General features: G+C 45.5%; 1 long non-coding RNA gene across 1 annotated transcript; it reads right to left on the reverse strand.

The window, feature by feature from the left end:
* Nucleotides 1-240: 240 nt before the first annotated feature.
* LOC126426838 (uncharacterized) lies at nt 241-19831 on the reverse strand. The gene is made up of 3 exons (XR_007576440.1): nt 18084-19831; nt 3675-3929; nt 241-1027 (listed from the first exon to the last, which is right to left on the reverse strand). It is a non-coding gene; the product is annotated as an uncharacterized LOC126426838 (long non-coding RNA).
* Between the last annotated feature and the right edge of the window lie 369 nt (nt 19832-20200).

Below are 20200 nucleotides of genomic sequence, written 5' to 3' on the forward strand. Positions count from 1 at the left end.
TCAGAAAGCAGTAAGACAAAAGTTCTTGCATCATGAAGAAGGAGTGTATAAAATTTTAGTTACAAAATATTTGCTTGACGATGTGGAGAAGTTTACGGCATTTTTAAGATTCACACCCAACCAGTTTCATTACCTTCTTTCGCTAACTGAAGACAAACTGAGAAGTAATTCCTGTAATGGAGTGGCAAAACTGATTACATCAGCAGAAAAACTCACAGTTACATTAAGATAAGTTTCTCAATCATAAGAAATTTTAATGTAAGTTGTTAGGCTACGGAATGTAGTAATGACTGTTATATCTCCGGCTGTGCCACTATTTCAGTACAATCGATTGTTACAATACGCTTTGCACTGCCTTGCAATTGTTCCAGTAGAATAAATGCTAATTTGCAGAACTTCTATTACATATATACGTGTGGTTTATACTGTTTCTGACGGCAGCAAATGGGACTGAGAATTGGACAAAAATATTGGCTCTGTAGTTTGAAGAAAATAATACTAATGTCGAAAGCATGTTTCACTTACTATAGGTATCAAAGTTTGCAGCAGTAACAGTATTGTCATAGTTCCTAGGTCCTTGCTCACTGTCAGCACTTTGGATGGAAGCAGGATGGCTGCTGTTTGCGTTCCAAAATGTGGAGTTGTTGCCATATCCTTGATCTCTCTGATTTATGGTTTATATGTCCATCACAGTATTTCAAATCTGTTTTTTGGCTTTGCAAATAAGGTTGGGTCTAAATTTTTTTACTGTTGCTGCCATGGATTTGAGGAACAAACCAGTTTCGTCCTCAGTCGATAAATTTGGAAGAAGTCTGTCGATCTTCAAGTCTTTCCTTAACGAGTTCCTGTAGCACACTGTTAGGAAAACATTTTCCTTTCAACCTCCATGCTATTAAGGAATTGAAGCCTGTCCCGGTACACAGCTCTTTTCTTCGTGGCTACTGATCCACTTGTCGCAGACCTTTCTAGTTTCCGTATCTCCTAAAATGATCTCAGATGTTTCTCCATCACCTTTTGCACTGCTCACCTGAAATAACAACCGTTAAAAATCTTGAAAAGAGCAAACAGTTAAACTATGTCTAAACACATTCCATTTATAACATTAGCATTGTTATTCAATTTCAGAAATGTTTTACATATTGAATTTTGTGTCAGTTTCAAATTTATGTGCTTACTTTTCATCCGAAGTAATTTACTCCCATAATTTTTTCAGATACCTTGTAACTGGGGAATCTTTCCATTCTCAACAATTCTCTCATCGCATTTCAGCGTCTGAAATAAGACCATTTCTGCTCCATGTTCTCGAGGCTCTTGAACAAGCACTGTTACCTAAATTTTTACCACCTCCAGACTAGGGGGAGGAAGGCAGAAGAATTCTGGACTTGTTGAAAATTACCTAATGCTGTTGCTGCACTTGATGGTAAACACATTAGGACTGTAGCACTTAACTAAACAGGAAGTCAATATTATAACCACAAGGACTACTTTTCAATAGTTCTCCTTGCCATAGTGGATGCGAACGTAGCTGACGTAGGTTCTTACGGAAAAGAGGGAGACGCTGGAATATTCGATAAATCCAAAATTGGGAGACTATTAAAAAATGAATCAATTTTCCCACTGCCACAGGTATTGCCACAATCAAACCTGCTGTTGCCTCATGTCATACTTTGCAACGAGGCCTTTTCAGATTAGACGAAAATAAGATGAAACCTTACTGCAAACAACAAATGCTAGAAGATGCACGTAAAAGAAACTTTAATTACCAGTTAAGCAAAGCACGAAGTTTCCGAGAAAGCTTTTGGTATCATGTTCCACATTCAGAGTTTTCTTTACTTCTATAAATATTAAAGTTGAATCTGTAGACAAAGTCATTTCAGTTTGCTGCTGCTTGCACAAGAGGAATACCAGTCCCCACAGCCTTATAACGCAGCTCTATCAGAAATTAATGAACTGCCCAAGGAAAACATGATACGCTTGGCAGGAATGGGCGGTTATGTCAAAGCTGAGGGATTCACTGTGAGAAGCGGAACCACTGATTACTTCAATGGACCAAATTTTAATTGATGTTCACAGTATTGATCACAATAACAACATCCAACTCATGACAACTATGGTTAAAAAATTAGTACGAACACATTTATAAATGTTATACACGGATGTAATAAAAGACATTTCTACTTACTCGATTTACTCATTTTTCTTCCGATTTTTGCCCAAATTAAATCCTTTTTCATTTGATTTTTCCACTCGGTGTTGGCCAGATTCCAAAAATTTGCTTTTTAGAATCCAGTTCAATAAGTTGCTTATCCTCTGAGGCAGAGAAGCGGTCAGCCGACATTTTTGGTGATTGTTTCTATAACAGTTCTCTTAAAAATTGTCTGTTGTTACCTGTGCATGTGAAACAAACAGTGCAGCTGTCATCTCGCTGCTCCCCAGTTTGACAACACCCACTCCTCCGGCCAAGTAAATCGTTGCAACGTGTGGGATGGGCTCCTCCTAAAGCATAGTGTTTCTTGCAGGTGGAGCCTACTGGGGCACTGCGTTGTCCCCACCCTAGGAAAACTGTCCCGTACATTTGCACTGTGTGAGTAGGCAGTGGGGTCTCGCATGCATTTTACGCAGCACACCGTGGGAAACTCCCGCAGCTAGGAAACCGCAGCTTAAGGGTTGTGACGAAGGAATGATGACATGGGTCTGCCTGTGAGTCGTGCGTGGTTAGCCAAACTGCTTAAGGCAACAGCTTGCGTAAAGTGGAGAAAGTGGGTTTGAGTCCCAGTCTGGCATAAATTTTCATTGTTGTCATTCCCTTATATAGCTGACTGATTTTCATATTCGCAACTGTGGAAACATTTCATGTATTTCTGCTTCCTGTAGACCAATTCCCATGTCGAGTTTTCTTATCCCTCACAGGGTTCCGTTCCCTGGCTGTTATGGAGCCACCTATGGCCAGTGAAGCACTTACACTGAAAGTATAGTATAGCGGTGTTGTCATGCCAATGTAGATACTAAATTAGCAAATAAACATCAAAATTTTGAAACTTTTGGATAACTCTTTTCCTGAAACTTCCTGGCAGATTAAAACTGTGTGACGTACCGAGACTCGAACTCGGGACCTTTGCCTTTCACGAGCAAGTGGTCTACCAACTGAGCTACCCAAGCACGACTCACAGCCCCTCCTCACGGCTTTACTTCTGCCAGTACCTTGTCTCCTATCTTCCAAACTTTACACAAGCTCTCCTGCGAGCACTTGCCCGCGAAAGGCAAAGGTCCCGAGTTCGAGTCTCGGTCCGGCACACAGTTTTAATCTGCCAGGAAGTTTCATATCAGCACCCACTCCGCTGTAGAGTGAAAATTTCATTCTAGAACTCTTTTCCTGTTGTTTCACTTCTCGACTATTTAATACATGTGTAAACTTTGCGAAGAACACCCAGTTTGAATAATGCTAGGTCCATCAATAATTAATTAAGCCTTACCAGACACACTAGCAAGTCCCCAGCACTATCACTTCATGTCAATAAAAAAACTAACAATAGAGGCTAACAGCTAAGTTGTAAATTAACCTGTAATCTGCATAAAACAATACACTGAAAACCATGTACTTAAAAAGAGCTCATGTTTCAAATAAAGCATTACAAAAGCATAATACCAAGGCAGACTGTTTCACTCAAACGTACCTGCACTTAGGGTCAGCTGCACAATCAGCGGATAAATCCCAGATAGCTAACTGAGGAACACACCAACTATGGTAGTAATAGGAGGTGCACCATATGACAGCATTTTATTCCCTGGTTCCCATCCATGCTGTGTATTTTTGTGCATGTCATTAATTTTATCTAGTCACCGTCTACAGAAACAGCTCGTCTGAAATGAGCGCTAAGCGGTCCAGGTCCCAAAACTATTTGCCCGAGATACTTTGCGGCTGGTCAAAGCTGTAAACAAGTTCATGAACATAGTAGAAAACAAAGAAAACTGATGTAGTTTCCTGCAAGAAAAGGTAAGTGCAAAATATGTAATTAAGCTTGTAAGGTACTAGTATATGTAACACAAAAATCTATCTTAAAGTTACTCGAACGGTCAGGTATTTGTTGTTGGACCACGAACAAATCTTGATAAATTTCAGAATAAAGCACGGCGGAAAATATGACACAGATTCAATTCACAAATTACTTAGTATCGACTAGTGGATTTTGTATTTAAATTTTACATAGTAATAGTAGTGGGTGTTCTACAAAAAGCACATTTTCTGAATTCACTGAAAACTAATTGTACATAAAATTTTGCTTTCCTCGAGTGTATACAATCCAGTTTCTACGATGTGACGGTTATTACTAATTATACTGGGGTCGTATATGGAAAATAGGTGAGCTTTACAATTAAAATACTAATTATTATTTATTTATCTATTTCACCGGTTCTTAATATCCTTGGCTGGTGATAGCATTGCTTTCAGAAATACAGCAACCAGACACTATTTTATTTAGACCTTTCATTCATCTTCAATTTATGTAATGTATATTTAAATCACTCAAAGTATCAACTGCAATTTGGATGCTGCAGCTGCCTTCCTATCCCACCACTCCCATTTTCTGCATTTATGAGTGTGGTATAAGCACTGTTTCTTTGTTGTATTGCACAAAGCAGGACAGTATTTGCCGTGCCACACTTGTAAATGTGGACAATGGGAGCAACAGCAAGCAGAACAGAAAGGCAGCACCTGCATACGAGATGCGGTTGTTGTTTTTAATAATATGTCAACTGAAAATTTAAATACATATTATGCCAAATGAAGATGGACAAAAGCCTGATGTGTGTATTTGTATAAATACAAAATACATAAAATGGCTATTCCTATATTGCTGGCGTAGAAGTGTACTCGCAGCACACATCTGAACTAGAGGCTGCTGTCGTGTCTCACCTAAATGTTGAAGGTACAGTAACAATGGCATACATAATTTTGACCTTTGCAATCATCCCAAGCATCTAAATGTAATGTACAAGGGCAGGGGAAGTAACTGGAGATGTCACACCTACAGCATGATCTTCCTCATTTAACGTATTTACTCGAATCTAAGCCGCACTTTTTTCCGGTTTTTGTAATCCAAAAAACCGCCTGCGGCTTAGAATCGAGTGCAAAGTAAGCGGAAGTTCTGAAAAATGTTGGTAGGTGCCGCCACAACTAACTTCTGCCGTTGAATATATGTAGCGCTTTGCTGGCAGAAAGATAAATACTAGAGCCAAAACCTCTGCGTCAGTAAATAAATTTAAAAAAAGGTGGAAGACGACCTTTTTTCTCCGCCCCGAGTTTCGACCATTGCATTTTCATACATTATCCAACGAAGTAAATACAAATGCTGTATTGTTCATCTTTGAATGTGGCAGCATTTCAATGTACTAAGAAAATCCGACTGGCAAGACTGTTTGGGATGTTTGTCAATATGGCCAACTCTACGTTCTGAATTTTTTTCCTACATGTGAAAAGAGATGATGGCAAATAGGAACTTTTATGAATTGTGAATCACATGCAGTATTCTCTTCACCATAAGAATAATACGAATATAAACATTTTGCCATGTACTCTTTCGTGTTTGCTGCTATCTCATTTAAATCCTGTCTGCCTAATAAACTACGAAACTAGAGTGAGACAACAGCAAACGTGGAAGAGTATACATATCATGTCATGTTTATATTCACATTATTCTCATGCCTAATAGTGATACAGAAATGAAGCACGGCAATTGACTAGATCTTTAAATCTAAGATGACTCTAATTTCTGTGCAGAATGTAATGTACGAAACAGGCGTCTGCAAAGATTTTCAAACGGAGAAAAATTTTCGCTAAACTCTCGTTCAGAACATCTTCTATCATATGCAGTCTCTTATTTGGTTCTTGCTGATCATTATCAAAGAAAGCAGCAAAGAAAACAAATAGCAGTCTCTTGTCATTGTTTCGCTGATGAGACGATTCTTCTTCTTCTTCACCTTCTTCTTCTTTTTTTTTTTTTTTTTTTAAAAAAGAAGCGGCGGTAGCGCGCACAAAAGCAAGCCATGCTGCAAGCGGCGGCAGGCCATAAACACTCATAATCAGAATGCGACAAACAATGCATGACACAGTAAAATAATGCATTTTCAGCTTAGAGTGACGTAAACACCTATAACAAAGAGAACAGCACTTATCAGATCAAAGAAAAATAAGCAATCAATTCAAAGCAGAGGAAGCACGTGAAAAAGGAAGGGTACCCGTATAAATACGGACGGAGCGCCTGACGCATAGCAATGGCTACCTGGTAAAGCTTAACTGCTAAGCTTACGAGTCGAACCAAACTACTGTAGCTGTATCGTCATTCATTCGACCTAAATTGTGTCTCATATTACTATGAGACCAACTTTGTTTCGATTTGGAGGTGCGGCCTAAAACTTTTCTCTCTCCTTGAATTTCGAGTCTCAAATTTCAGGTGCGGCTTAGATTCGGGAATTTTTTTTTCCCTTGATTTCGAGTCCCATTTTTCAGGTGCGGCTTAGATTCGAGTAAATACGGCAGTTGTGTCCAATCATCTCAGCTTAAATTTGTCAATTTTATTCTCAAGATAAATGTACTGTTGTCAATTTTATTTTCAAGATAAATGTACTGTTCTCAAATGTGTGATGTCAATGTGCCATTGCGTGTGGAGACATATTCAGGGTGGCTACTCAAACTTGGTGAAAAAATTCTCTAAAAATTCCAGCTGGGGGGAGGTTGGTTGGTTGGTTTGGGGGATTAAAGGGACCAGACTGCTATGGTCATTGGTCCCTTTTCCAAAGACAAAGAACACCCACAGAGAATAAAAACGAGGAACAGAAGAGATCACAGACGATACAGAACAAGAGAAACTGAGACAAAGACAAGACAAAACGAACTAAAACCACACAGAGTGTGACGGCGGTTGGCCGACCATAGAAATAAAAAAGGAAAAGCCAACCACTTAGAAACACATTAAAAAAAAATCTGTTGAAAATCATAGGCCAAAGGCCAGAATCAACACAAAACAATAAAATAAAACAGAAACACTCAGATTAAATGATAAAATCCCCCTGCCCGAATAAAACGTAAAACTAAGTCAGCCATAGTGGAGTCGTCTGTTAAAAGGGCAGGGAGCGTATCAGGCAGCGCAAATGTCTGCCTGACCACAGCTAAAAGGGGGCAGGCCAACAGAATGTGGGCCACTGTCAAAGCTGCCCCACAGCGACACAGAGGAGGGTCCTCCCGGCGCAGTGAATAACTTTGTGTTAGCCGGGAGTGGCCAATGCGGAGCCGACAAAGGACGACGGAGTCCCTGCGGTCGACTCGCATGGATGACCGCCACACAGTCGTCGTCTCCTTAATGGCACGGAGTTTATTGGGTGTAATCCGATCGCGCCATTCAGCGTCCCAAAGCGCAAAAACTTTTTGGCGGAGGACTGCCTGCAAATCAGTCTCTGGGAGGCCAACATCCAGAGATGGTTTACACGTGGCCTCTTCCGCCAGGCGGTCAACATGTTCATTGCCCGGGATACCGACATGACCGGGGGTCCACACAAAGACCACAGAGCGGCCGCAACGCGCAAGAGTATGCAGGGACTCATGGATAGCCATCACCAGACGAGAACGAGGAAAACACTGGTTGAGAGCTCGTAAACCTCTCAGGGAATCTCTACAGATCACGAAGGACTTACCTGAGCAGGAGCTGATATACTCTAGGGCTCGAAAGATGGCGACTAGCTCAGCAGTGTAAACGCTGCAGCCAGCCGCCAAGGACCGTTGTTCGGAATGGTTCCCTAGAGTTAGCGCATACCCGACACGACCAGCAACCATCGAACCGTCGGTGTAAACAATTCCAGAGCCCTGATACGTGGCAAGGATGGAATAAAAGTGGCGGCAGAAGGCCTCTGGAGGGACCGAGTCCTTCGAGCCCTGTGCCAAATCGAGCCGAAGGCAAGGGCGAGGAACACACCACGGGGGTGTACGCAGAGGCGCCTGGAAAGGAGGCGGAACAGGGAAAAACCCAAGCCCGCAGAGAAGCTCCTTGACGCGTACAGCGATCGGACAACCCAACCAGGGCCGACGGTCCGGCAGATGGACGACCGACTGCGGGAACAGGACACGGTAATTTGGATGCCCGGGCAAACTAAAAACATGGGCAGCATAAGCAGCCAGTAATTGTTGGTGTCGTACCCGCAGTGGAGGTACACCTGCCTCCACTAGTACGCTGTCCACAGGGCTGGTGCGGAAAGCACCAGTGGCAAGGCGTATCCCGCTGTGGAGAATTGGGTCCGGCACCCGTAACGCAGATGGGGATGCTGAGCCATACGCCAGGCTCCCATAATCCAGACGGGACTGGATTAACGCCTGGTAGAGCCACAACAGGGTAGAGCGGTCGGCGCCCCAGCGGGTGTGGCTCAAGCATCTCAGAGCGTTTAGATGCCGCCAACACGTTTGTTTCAGCTGCCGGATATGAGGCAGCCAAGTCAAGCGGGCATCGAAAACCACCCCCAAAAACCTGTGGGTCTCCACCACAGCAAGGAGTTCGTCGGCAAGATAAAGCCGCGGCTCAGGATGGACTGTTCGGCGCCGGCAGAAATGCATAACGCGGGTCTTGGCTGCCGAAAACTGAAACCCATGCGCTACAGCCCAAGACTGCGCCTTACGGATAGCGCCCTGTAGCTGACGTTCAACAGCTGCAATGCTAGTAGAGCTGTAGGAAAGGCAGAAGTCGTCAGCATACAGGGAAGCGGAGACAGAATTTCCCACGGCCGCAGCAAGCCCGTTAATGGCTACTAAAAACAGACAGACACTTAAGACAGAGCCCTGTGGCACACCGTTCTCCTGGACGTGGGAGGAACTATACGAGGCCACGACTTGCATGCGGAAGGTACGACACGACAGAAAATTACGGATAAAAATCGGCAGAGGACCCCGAAGACCCCATCCATGAAGCGTAGAAAGAATGTGATGACGCCATGTCGTATCGTACGCCTTCCACATGTCGAAAAAGACAGCGACCAGGTGCTGATGGCAGGCAAAAGCAGTACGGATGGCCGACTCCAGGCTCACCAGATTGTCGGTGGCGGAGCAGCCTTTACGGAACCCACCCTGAGACGGAGCCAGAAGGCCCCGAGACTCCAGTACCCAATGCAAGCGCCGGCTCACCATCCGTTCAAGCAACTTACAAAGAACGTTGGTGAGGCTAATAGGACGGTAGCTGTCCACCTCCAGAGGGGTCTTTCCAGGTTTCAAAACGGGGATGACAATGCCTTCCCGCCATTGCGACGGAAACTCCCCCTCGACCCAAAGACGGTTGTAAAGATCGAGAAGGCACCGCTGGCAGTCCACTGAAAGGTGTTTCAGCATCTGACAGTGGATGCCATCTGGCCCAGGAGCGGTATCAGGGCAAGCAGCTAGGGCACTGCGAAATTCCCACTCACTGAATGGAGCATTGTAAGATTCCGGGTGGTTGGTGCGAAACGAAAGGCTCCGACGTTCCAGCCGCTCTTTAATGGAGCGGAAGGCCTGGGGGTAATTCGCAGAAGCGGAACTCATAGCAAAATGCTCTGCTAAGCGATTTGCAATGACGTCGGAGTCAGTACAAACGGCTCCATTCAGTGAGAGCGCAGGGACGCTGGCAGGGGTCCGATAGCCGTAGACGCGCGAATCTTGGCCCAGACCTGCGAGGGAGTGACATGGAGGCCAATGGTGGACACATACCGCTCCCAGCACTCCTTCTCGCCCTGGCGGATAAGGAGGCGGGCCCGCGCACGCAGCCGTTTGAAGGCGATAAGGTGGGCTAAGGAGGGATGTCGCTTGTGATGCTGGAGCGCCCGCCGGCGATCTTTAATCGCTTCAGCGATCTCAGGCGACCAACAAGGCACAGCATTCGGCCGAGGGGACCCAGAAGAACGGGGAATGGCAGATTCGGCGGCAGTAACGATTCCGGTGGTGACCGAGTGAACCACCGCATCAATGTCATCAGTAGAGAGAGGCTCAAAAGCGGCAGTGGAGGAGAACAAATCCCAGTCAGCCTTATTCATAGCCCATCTGCTAGGGCTATGAGAAGAGTGACGCTGTGGTAGTGACAAAAAGAGCGGAAAGTGGTCACTACCACACAGGTCGTCATGCACACTCCATTGGACAGACGGTAAGAGGCTATGGCTACAGATGGAAAGGTCAATGGCGGCAGGTGCCATGCGCCACACTGAAGTGTGTGAAGGCACCATCATTTAACTGCGAGAGACCGAGCTGCGACAATAAATGCTCAACGATGGCGCCTCGACCTGTGGCCACTGACCCACCCCACAGAGGGTTATGGGCGTTGAAGTCGCCCAATAGCAAGAAAGGTGGCGGCAATTGGGCGACCAGTGCAGCCAGGACATGCTGCGAGACATCACCATCCGGTGGAATGTAAAGACTGCAGACGGTAACAGCCTGTGGCGTCCACACGCGTACAGCGACAGCCTCTAAAGGCGTCTGGAGAGGGACAGACTCGCTGTGCAGAGTGTGAAGGACATATATGCAGACGCCACCAGACACCCTTTCATAAGCTGCTCGGTTCTTATAATAACCCCGATAGCCACGGAGGGCGGGGGTTCGCATCGCTGGAAACCAAGTTTCCTGGAGAGCAATGCAGAAGAAAGGGCGAAGGCTGATAAGTTGGCGGAGCTCAGCTAAATGGTGGAAAAAACCGCCGCAGTTCCACTGGAGGATGGTATTGTCCATGGCTGAGAAAGGCGTGAAAGGACTGGGAGGGCAACTTACGCCGCTTGTTCACTCACTGCCACCGATTCAGTACCCGTACGAGAGGCATCCATGGCGTCTGAGGGACCAGCGAGATCAAGGTCCTCAGCGGACGCTAGAATCTCGACTTCATCCTCAGACGCAGAGCGCGAAAGGTGCGGTGGGGTTGGTGCCACCGCAAGTTCTTTGGCCTTAGAGGACTTTCTCTTGGACTTCTCTCGCTGAACCTTGGGTTTCACCGGCTGGGAAGGCTTCACCGATTCAGTCTCCGGGACAGAGGAGGATCGTGAAGCCCTACGCCCGGCCGCTGGTGAGGACTTATGCCACTGGCGGCCGTCATCCTCCCCACTGGTGGAACCATGGGAAGGGAGGGTCCCAAGGGAACTCTTACGGGCGAGAGTAGCCGAAGAAGTTAGACGCTTCTCCGGTTGAGAAGCGGGGACGGACGTCCCCGACGGGTGGGAGGAGGTTGCTCCTGAGGTAGGTGGTGCAGGAGCAACCGGTTGGGTAGAGCCCCCCACGGGCAAGGGGGCAGGAGGAGTCTTACTGCTTATCGAGCTGGCTGGAAGTCTCGAAACTGATGGAGCTAGCACAGTTGTTGTAGCAGCTGCATTAGAAGATTTCATTCTCACAGGATGGAATCTGTCATATTTCCGTTTGGCCTCAGTATAGGTCAGCCGGTCCAGGGTCTTATATTCCATGATTCTGCGCTCTTTCTGAAAGACTTTGCAGTCAGGCGAGCAAGGTGAATGGTGCTCCCCGCAGTTGACGCAGATGGGAGGCGGGGCACATGGAGTATCGGGATGAGATGGGCGTCCGCAATCTCGACATGTGAGGCTGGAAGTGCAGCGGGAAGACATATGGCCGAACTTCCAGCACTTGAAGCACCGCATCGTGGGAGGGATATAGGGCTTGACGTCACATCGGTAGACCATCACCTTGACCTTTTCCGGTAACGTATCACCCTCGAAGGCCAAGATGAAGGCACCGGTAGCAACCTGATTGTCCCTCAGACCCCGATGAACGCGCCGGATGAAATGAACACCTCTACGTTCTAAGTTGGCGCGCAGCTCGTCATCAGACTGCAAAAGGAGATCCCTATGGAAAATAACACCCTGGACCATATTTAAACTCTTATGTGGTGTAATAGTAACGTTAACATCCCCCAACTTGTCACAAGCAAGTAACCTGTGGGACTGGGCGGAGGATGCCGTTTGTATCAGTACTGACCCAGAGCGCATTTTAGACAAGCCCTCCACCTCTCCAAACTTGTCCTCTAAATGCTCGACGAAAAACTGAGGCTTTGTGGAGAGAAAAGACTCCCCATCAGCTCTCGTGCAAACTAAGAATCGGGGCGAATAACAGTTACCTCCATCCCGAGACTTACGTTCTTCCCACGGCGTGGCCAGGGAGGGGAACGTTTTCGGATCGTACTTCTGAGCATTAAATTGAGCCCGAGAACGCTTAGAGACTGCTGGCGGCTGGCCGCCAGCGAGAGATGATGTACCACGCTTCATTGCGGGTCATCCGCCCTGATGCCACCTACTCCGACCAAGGGCCCTCCCCACGGGCGCCACCCAGCCACAGCAAGGCCACCTGGCAGGATGGCCGTTGCCGGGAGTCCCGATGCCCCAGGGAGATGGGCATCTACTCCTTGGCATACGTGGGGAGTTAATGGTGCAGGCATCAGTAGAGCGATCCCTGTGTTGTCAGGGGGCTACAACCAAGAGGGTACATGGCGGCCCCACCACAATGGACTGGCTACCGTGCTGGATCTTAGGTGCAAAAATGTCCAAGGTCGTCGTCGCAGTTAAAAGAAACACTGCAGAGTGCAGCGTGGTACTCGCACACAGGGACGTATCCTCGCCCAAGAGATCGAAAACGAGCGGGACACCATTGCAACGACGAGAAATCCGGCTAAAGGTCTAATTGCACGACGGAAACAGTGCACCATGTAAGGCGCCCTTCCCCAATTGGCTCGCTCGAGACGGGACCATCACATAAGGCCGAAACGTTGGAGACTCCTTTTAGTCGCCTCTTACGACAGGCAGGAATACCGCGGGCCTAGTCTAACCCCCGAACCCGCAGGGGGCAGCTGGGGGGAGGAAGATGGCATCCAGAACCTCCTGATAAATTAATGGTGGGGGAGGGAGCAAATACCGCAATAATCACTTTTCTTTCCTTTCAGTTGAGCTATATACCAGCCATAAGCAGTAGTCTAACCATAGTTTTTAAACACTGATAATTTATACGGAATAATACGAATGTAATTAACGCACTTTGAAATAGTAAGTACTTTAAAATTTGCAATTTATAAAATTAAATAAAATTCAATTTCAATGTCAGATTAAAAATGCAGAATTCCTTAAGATTTTACAAAATTCATGAAATTCCCTGAACTTTAGCCATGTTTCTAGGTAAAATGTAATCCCTTGAGAATCCCAGGTTTTCCAGAAGAATCACTACCCCGACATTCACAAAAGCTACTTTAAATATACAGTAGCACTTCATGCCATTGTCACAAACGTTAATACAGTAAAATCCTAGCACCCAGTGTCTCGTCATTATAAAACAATATAGCAGCTTCGAATGACGTATTACAATTACAAATAAAATCTTTGAGTGTTCCTTATTCTCAAGCTGTATACATATCATATTCTAGCAATTATGTTAGTTAAACCTCAACTGTGCGTGATTTGTTGAGCAGCAGCAAGGACAGAGTGTCATAAATTACACATAATGTAGTAAGTTTGTGTACTGCAGATTAACCAAGTGTTTCATCACCTAAATTTATGTGAATTGTATGGCCAAAGAGGTGCTAATCTGATAAGCCCTTCCAAGTTTTTTTCAATAGTGTGTTTTGACTTCAGATAGGTTTCATCACAGAAGTGTGTTACTGATCTTAAAGAGTACTCAATTGAATATAATAGAGGGAAACATTCCACGTGGGAAAAATATATCTAAAAACAAAGATGATGTGACTTACCACATGAAAGCGCTGGCAGGTCGATAGACACACAAAAAAACACAATCATACACACAAAATTCTAGCTTTCGCAACCAACGGTTGCTTCATCAGGAAAGAGGGAAGGAGAGGGAAAGTTGAAAGGATGTGGGTTTTAAGGGAGAGGGTAAGGAGTCATTCCAATCCCGGGAGCGGAAAGACTTACCTTAGGGGGAAAAAAGGACAGGTATACACTCGCACACACACCCTTGTATGTGTGGTTGGATATGGGTGTGTGTGCGAGTGTATACCTGTCCTTTTTTCCCCCTAAGGTAAGTCTTTCCACTCCCGGGATTGGAATGACTCATTACCCTCTCCCTTAAAACCCACATCCTTTCGTCTTTCCCTCTCCTTCCCTCCTTCCTGATGAAGCAACCGTTGGTTGTGAAAGCTAGAATTTTGTGTGTATGATTGTGTTTGTTTGTGTGTCTATCGACCTGCCAGCGCTTTTGTATGGTAAGTCACATCATCTTTGTTTTTAGATATATAGAGTATTTAATTGGATAGATAAAAAATCTACTCACCAAACAGAGGCAGAACACACACACATAAAAGACGGTTGTAATTGGCAAGCTTTTGGAGCCAGTGGCTCCTTCTTCAGGCAGAAGGGTTGAAGGGGAAGGAAGAGGGGTGAAGGAAAAGGGGTAGAATCCGTGAATATCACACAGAGTCTTTCCTTCTCATGCCGTACAGTTAGTCCTCCCTGACCCTGGGTAGCTTTCCCAAAATCTATCCCTTTTTCTAGACCTCTCCAGTCCTTTTCCTTCACCCCTCTTCCTTCGCCTTCAATCCTTCTTCTGTTGTGTCTCCTTCTTATCCCGTACGTTAAGTACCTGCCCCCCCCCCCCCTTTCCCTCTCCTCCGCCCCATGGTTCCGGGTGACTTTCCCGAAATCTACCCTTTTTGCTAGACCTCTCCAGTCCTTTTCATTCACCCCCCTTCCTTCCCTTTCAACCCTTCTGCCTGAAGAAGGTGTCACTGGCTCCAAAAGCTTGTCAATTACAACCGCCTTATATATGCGTGTTCTGCCACTGCTTGATGAGTAGATTTTTTATCTATCCAATTAAATGATCTTAAAGAGTTCTAAACAGCCTGCAACAGATATAAGTGGAAGCTGATTAAATATAGCTGACAGTTGTCACACGTGTGGCAGAATTTGCAGCTAGTGTGAAATGAAACACTAATTGTAATAAATGAACATACCTTTAATTTATTTTCTTCAATGTGTTGACACAGATGCAGTGATTGCTTTTGGAGAAGGCATATTCCCTTAACAAGTATTAAGTATATCACAGTAATGTTCTGACATACTGTACTCACAAGTTTTCACAGTTCTCATGCATAAATGTGACAATGTTTGACACTAAAGCTCAGAATCCTCATTGTAGAGTACTACTGTGCTCGCATTAAAATTATACTCCCCTTCTAAAGATATGTCAATCTCAAATCTTTTATAACAATAAAGTCTGTCTCATTTCCAATGTCAGGCACATATGCTTATTTATGTTTGTTTCAGGAGACCAATTAGCAACAACAGATGTAAATCAGCAACCAGAAGGCAAAGGGTACCACCGTTTGCGACTGCCGAGCAGATGGGTTCACAGACCACATGCTAAGAAAGACTTAGGAGAGTTGCAGATGGTGCTGCTTCACAAAGCTGCACAAGGAGACTCGAGGAGTAAGGGAGAACTGAATTGGTTAAAGAAAAATTGAAAACCCCGCAGTCAGGATTAGAAAAGAAAAATTAAAATGAATATCAGAATAAAAGCATAGGGCTATTCGGAAAGTAAGGAAATGGAAATGACAATGAGAATATGATGAAGCTTTGCACAGATGTTTTGGGCAGTGTCTCTAATATACCAGTATATAGTGCCACGTTGCTCTTCCCAGTTACGAGTACACAGTGAGCATGTAAAAATGCATAGAAAATAGTGTCTCCCACCAAATATGAGTGCTTGCATACAGATTTCACCTGATTTCATGTAACCCCACATAATGTAGCTGTCACACATTTTCTTCTTCACGACAGTTCTCGGCCGCACACTGCAGGGAAATGAGGACGCTCCTGCAGCGTTCTCGATGAGAAGTGTTTGTCGCCCACTACACATCCTGGACCCTGCTTCCTCTGATTTTCATCTCTGCTCAAATGACAGACATTCTGCCACAGGCGACAAGCTGCAGTGCAGCGTAGAAAACTGTCAGAAAGCACAGGAGGCTGCCTTATGTGAGGAGGGTATTGGAAAGTCAGTACAAAACTGTGCCATATGTCCAAGTCAGAGTGGCAACTATGCAAGGAAGTAGCTGGAAGGTGCAGCTAACTGCTGCAAATAAACCAACTTTGGTTTCTATTTCACAACCGTTCCTTATTTTCCAAATAGCCCTCGTATATTAACCCGTATCTATTTATTTATTTTATTTTCATTTAACTACACTGCTGGCCACCGTAAATGCAACACCAAGAAAGACAAGAGGTAGCACAACAAAATTTATTTTGTAGATAACATATTGACCAAGTATCAAATGATTACGTTTACAGACGTCTGTGACATGTGGTTCCTGCCAGAATCAGTAGCCAGAGTAGCCGCCATTGTTGGAGATCACCGCTGCCACACGTCTCGGCATTGAGTCAAAGAGACGTTGGATGTGTTGCCAAAGATCATCTGGTGTGGCAGCTGGGGATGTAATCTGGGTCACTCGTTGAGCAACCATGGACCACATGTTTTCTATCGGCGAAAGATCCGGAGAGCGAGCCGGCCAGGGAAGCACTTCAATCTGCTTATTGATGAAGAACCTTTGGACAATGCGTGCCACGTGTGGTCGCGCATTATCCTGTTGAAATATGACTGTGGCTGAGCCCTGAAGGTAAGGAAGGACAACTGGTTCCAGCACCTCGGATATGTAGCACCGGCTATTTAAAGTACCGGCACAACAAGAGACGTGCGAGAGTAATATCCAATACCGACCCATACCATAATACCCGGTGCAAGACCAGTGTGGCGGTGCATAATGCAGCTGTCCAGCATCCTCTCTCCACGGTGTCTCCACACTTGAATCCGACCATCGTGGTGCTGCAGACAAATGCGTGCCTCGTCAGTAAAGACAACATCATTCCATTCTGCCGTCCACATCCGTCTGTCATCACACCATTGGCGACGGAGACGTCTGTGGTTCTGCATCAATGGTAGACGAAGCAATGGACGTCTTGCAGACAGATCACTCTGCTGTAAACGCCGTCGAATGGTACGCGCAGACACTGGATGATGCGTTACAGATGCAATGTGCTGTGCTATGGTTCGGGATGTCACTGAGCGATCCGTCACTGCCATGCGCACAATTTGCCTATCAGCACGTGCAGTGGTACACCGAGGTGAATGCGATCGACCACGTCGGTCCATCGTACCCTCCTGCATCCAACGGTCACATATCCGCATTACAGTTGTTTGGTTTCGTCCAACACGACTAGCGATTTCTCTGTATGATAATCCACAATCTCGGTAAGCCACTATCCTTCCTCTGTCGAACTCGAATACTTGATCAAACGATGTTCGCTGTTGTCTACGAGGCATAACTGATCGTCTTGTGAAACAACCACAAGGTAAACACACGTGCTGAACGTACACTCGTCGAAATTGCCAAGCCTTAAATGACGCTATGAGGTGGCGCCACAGGCGTGCGTGATGTGCGTCTGCGCTGAAATTCTAATCAGTTGCATATCTCATCGCTGCAAACCCATGGTGTAAATTTCACTTGATTCGGATGCTTCCTTCAGGGTGTTGCATTTACGGTGGCCAGCAGTGTACAATGGAGATGGAAGTAATTAACAAAAGACACTCTTATGGCGTGTTGTAGATTGTCATATTCAACATGCTGTCTTTCATCTACGATAGACATTGCGGTGGATGCCTGTAAAACTGGTTTGAGTGGAGACAGTACCTCGTTCATTTCAACTGTCACACTGTGCAATACAGAACGTACAAAGATGATCATCTCCGTCCTATCAGCCTGCAGTCTTATATCATTGGATAGCACTGGGAATCCTCTCTTCCACATGCCATGTGACCTGTCAACAACATTTCTTGCTTTTACCTGTGACTGTTCTCGAGTTAATAATCGGCAGAACGTGATTCGGCACTACATAGCCCAAACTATACTGTGACACACAATTGCCCATTTCATCACATATGAGGTAAGCTTTCTGGCTAGAATTAATAAAAAGTTTTTGCTGAACCAAAAACATTCAATATTTTCAAATTATAGGTGGTCACCATTTACAGACTAAAAGAAAAATAGTGTTTTCTTCTGCCACACTCTTCTGCATTGTCACTTTATTCTTACTTGTATGCAATCTATGGCACTACAGACTCCTGTGTTCCAGCAAAGTCCTCAATGTATGCCAAGGTATACAATAGTCCTGTCAGCAGTCCCCAACGGACAGAAGGCAATCACCAGAACTGAAATATGTAATTCTCAGTAATAGCTGGTTGATTGATGGAACATTCATTTCTGAAAGAAAGAAAACAATTATATCGGACAAGCTGTGTGAGAATTAACACGTTAACTACCGTGTGGCCGCCAGTGGCCACAGCAGGCACCTCTGCTGCGCCACCAGGGGATGCACTGCAGTCGACATGTTAAACTCGTTTCGTAATAAATAATGTTGCTTATAGGCTTCTCTGAAATTGAAAGACATTCTTTAAGTTCTAATGTCACATAGACTAATATTCATTCACATGTTGTGCTTTGTAAATCCATTGTGAGAAGCATTACAGGTTCTGCAGTAAGTCAAATTATTAGTGGGGAGTAACAGCTGCAGTAAGCTACTTCTGTAAAGGATACTAACAACAAATTATGACTGGTGATAACCTACCCACAATCACAGAAATTACTTTACAAATGTCTGCTTGCATCAGGAGAATAAAGGAATCAATTTGGGTAAAAAAAAGGCACTGCTCTTCCACTACCACCCAGCTGCATTCAAACACCGTTGTAACTTTAGACGGACTACTATTGGCTCACTATATAGCCCTACTGGAAAAGTCTAGAAATGTCCAGTGCAAACAGATATTCAAAATTTACATCTTCAAGTGCATATATGGAGATAAATTGCAGGAATGGTTGATGAGACACTTTTTAACTTTGGTTTTAAAAATCTGGAAATTTTGATTTCCTGTCTGCCATTATCAGATGTTCTATACTTTTGCATCAAAATATAAAACACCATTCAGAAACCAAGACAGGGAAAGTTTTTTTACTCCAAGTGTTGTGGCTGTAAATTGCACAGTTCACTTCAAGTTCACTCGTTTTACTAACCACGAATGACTTTTCAGTTGAGAAATATTAACAGTCACACACAAACAAATAATGAGTGCAAAATTTCTAAGGGTCTAGTTTGATAATAAGTCAAAAAGTAATGATTGTGTAAACCAACTAGTCTGGATGGTCAGTACAGCATGCTTTGCATTTTTAAGTATCTCTCACTGTGTTGACCTGAAGATTAGGGGTTTTGTCTAATTTTGTGGACCCTCATTTTCTTATAGGATTAACTAGTGAGCACTGCAGCTACAGTGAGTAACAAATATTAATGCGGTGTCGTGACAGCTCACATGTCGGTGACAATGCAGGATTTCTGGTCAGGCTGCAGGTGCATGGACACAGATGGACAGCTATCGAAAAGTCGTAGAAGCTGTGACAGAGTGACAGCTAATGCGTTCATTACACGTCGTACAGCAGTGAAAACATCACCTCACAGAGGTCGGTACCCGTCGGTGCAGACCGGCTCCGGACAGAGGTGCATGCTTAACTCGGCAAGTGACAGTAGGAAGCGCCGGCAGGATCGAGTCACCAGCCGCACGGGCAGCGACCGAAGAAACGATGACGGCACCTCGGCGAGTGTAGAGCGACGCCGGTCCGGGCAGGTGGCAGGCACACAGTGATGCTGGCCTCTCTTCTAAGGTGGTCACTCCGGTCATCACAGGTGTGTGACCAGTTAACAGCCTCAAATGGGCCTAGTGCAGGGAGCAGCCGAGTGCACAGACGAACCGTGGACTCCGGCGTAGGATATGGCACCAACGTCGAAGTCGGCCGACAGACAGTCTCCACCTGGAAGGCACTTATTCGATTCCCAGCAGCATCGGGACTAGGGCAGCACCGAGACTGAGCACACGTCCACAGTTAGCGGAAGTGACCTCTAGTAGCAGTGGGCCAGACAACTCCTTTCAGGTCGACAACTACCGTGGTGTGTCTCTGAGCTGGCTGCAGACGATTACAGACGCCGCACGAGTGGGGCGAGCAGTATTTACGGTTTCTGGACTTGGCCCCGACTTGACGGGACACTGTTTCTGATTTCGCAGACTCGAGAAGTGGTGCGCGCTGGACTCCGACACGGCGCAATCTGGGTCACCACTGCGAAAGGCTGGCCTTCGTACTGTGCCATGTCAGCAGTGTTACACTGG

Source organism: Schistocerca serialis, chromosome 11, assembly GCF_023864345.2.
Source record: "Schistocerca serialis cubense isolate TAMUIC-IGC-003099 chromosome 11, iqSchSeri2.2, whole genome shotgun sequence".
NCBI lineage: Eukaryota > Metazoa > Arthropoda > Insecta > Orthoptera > Acrididae > Schistocerca > Schistocerca serialis.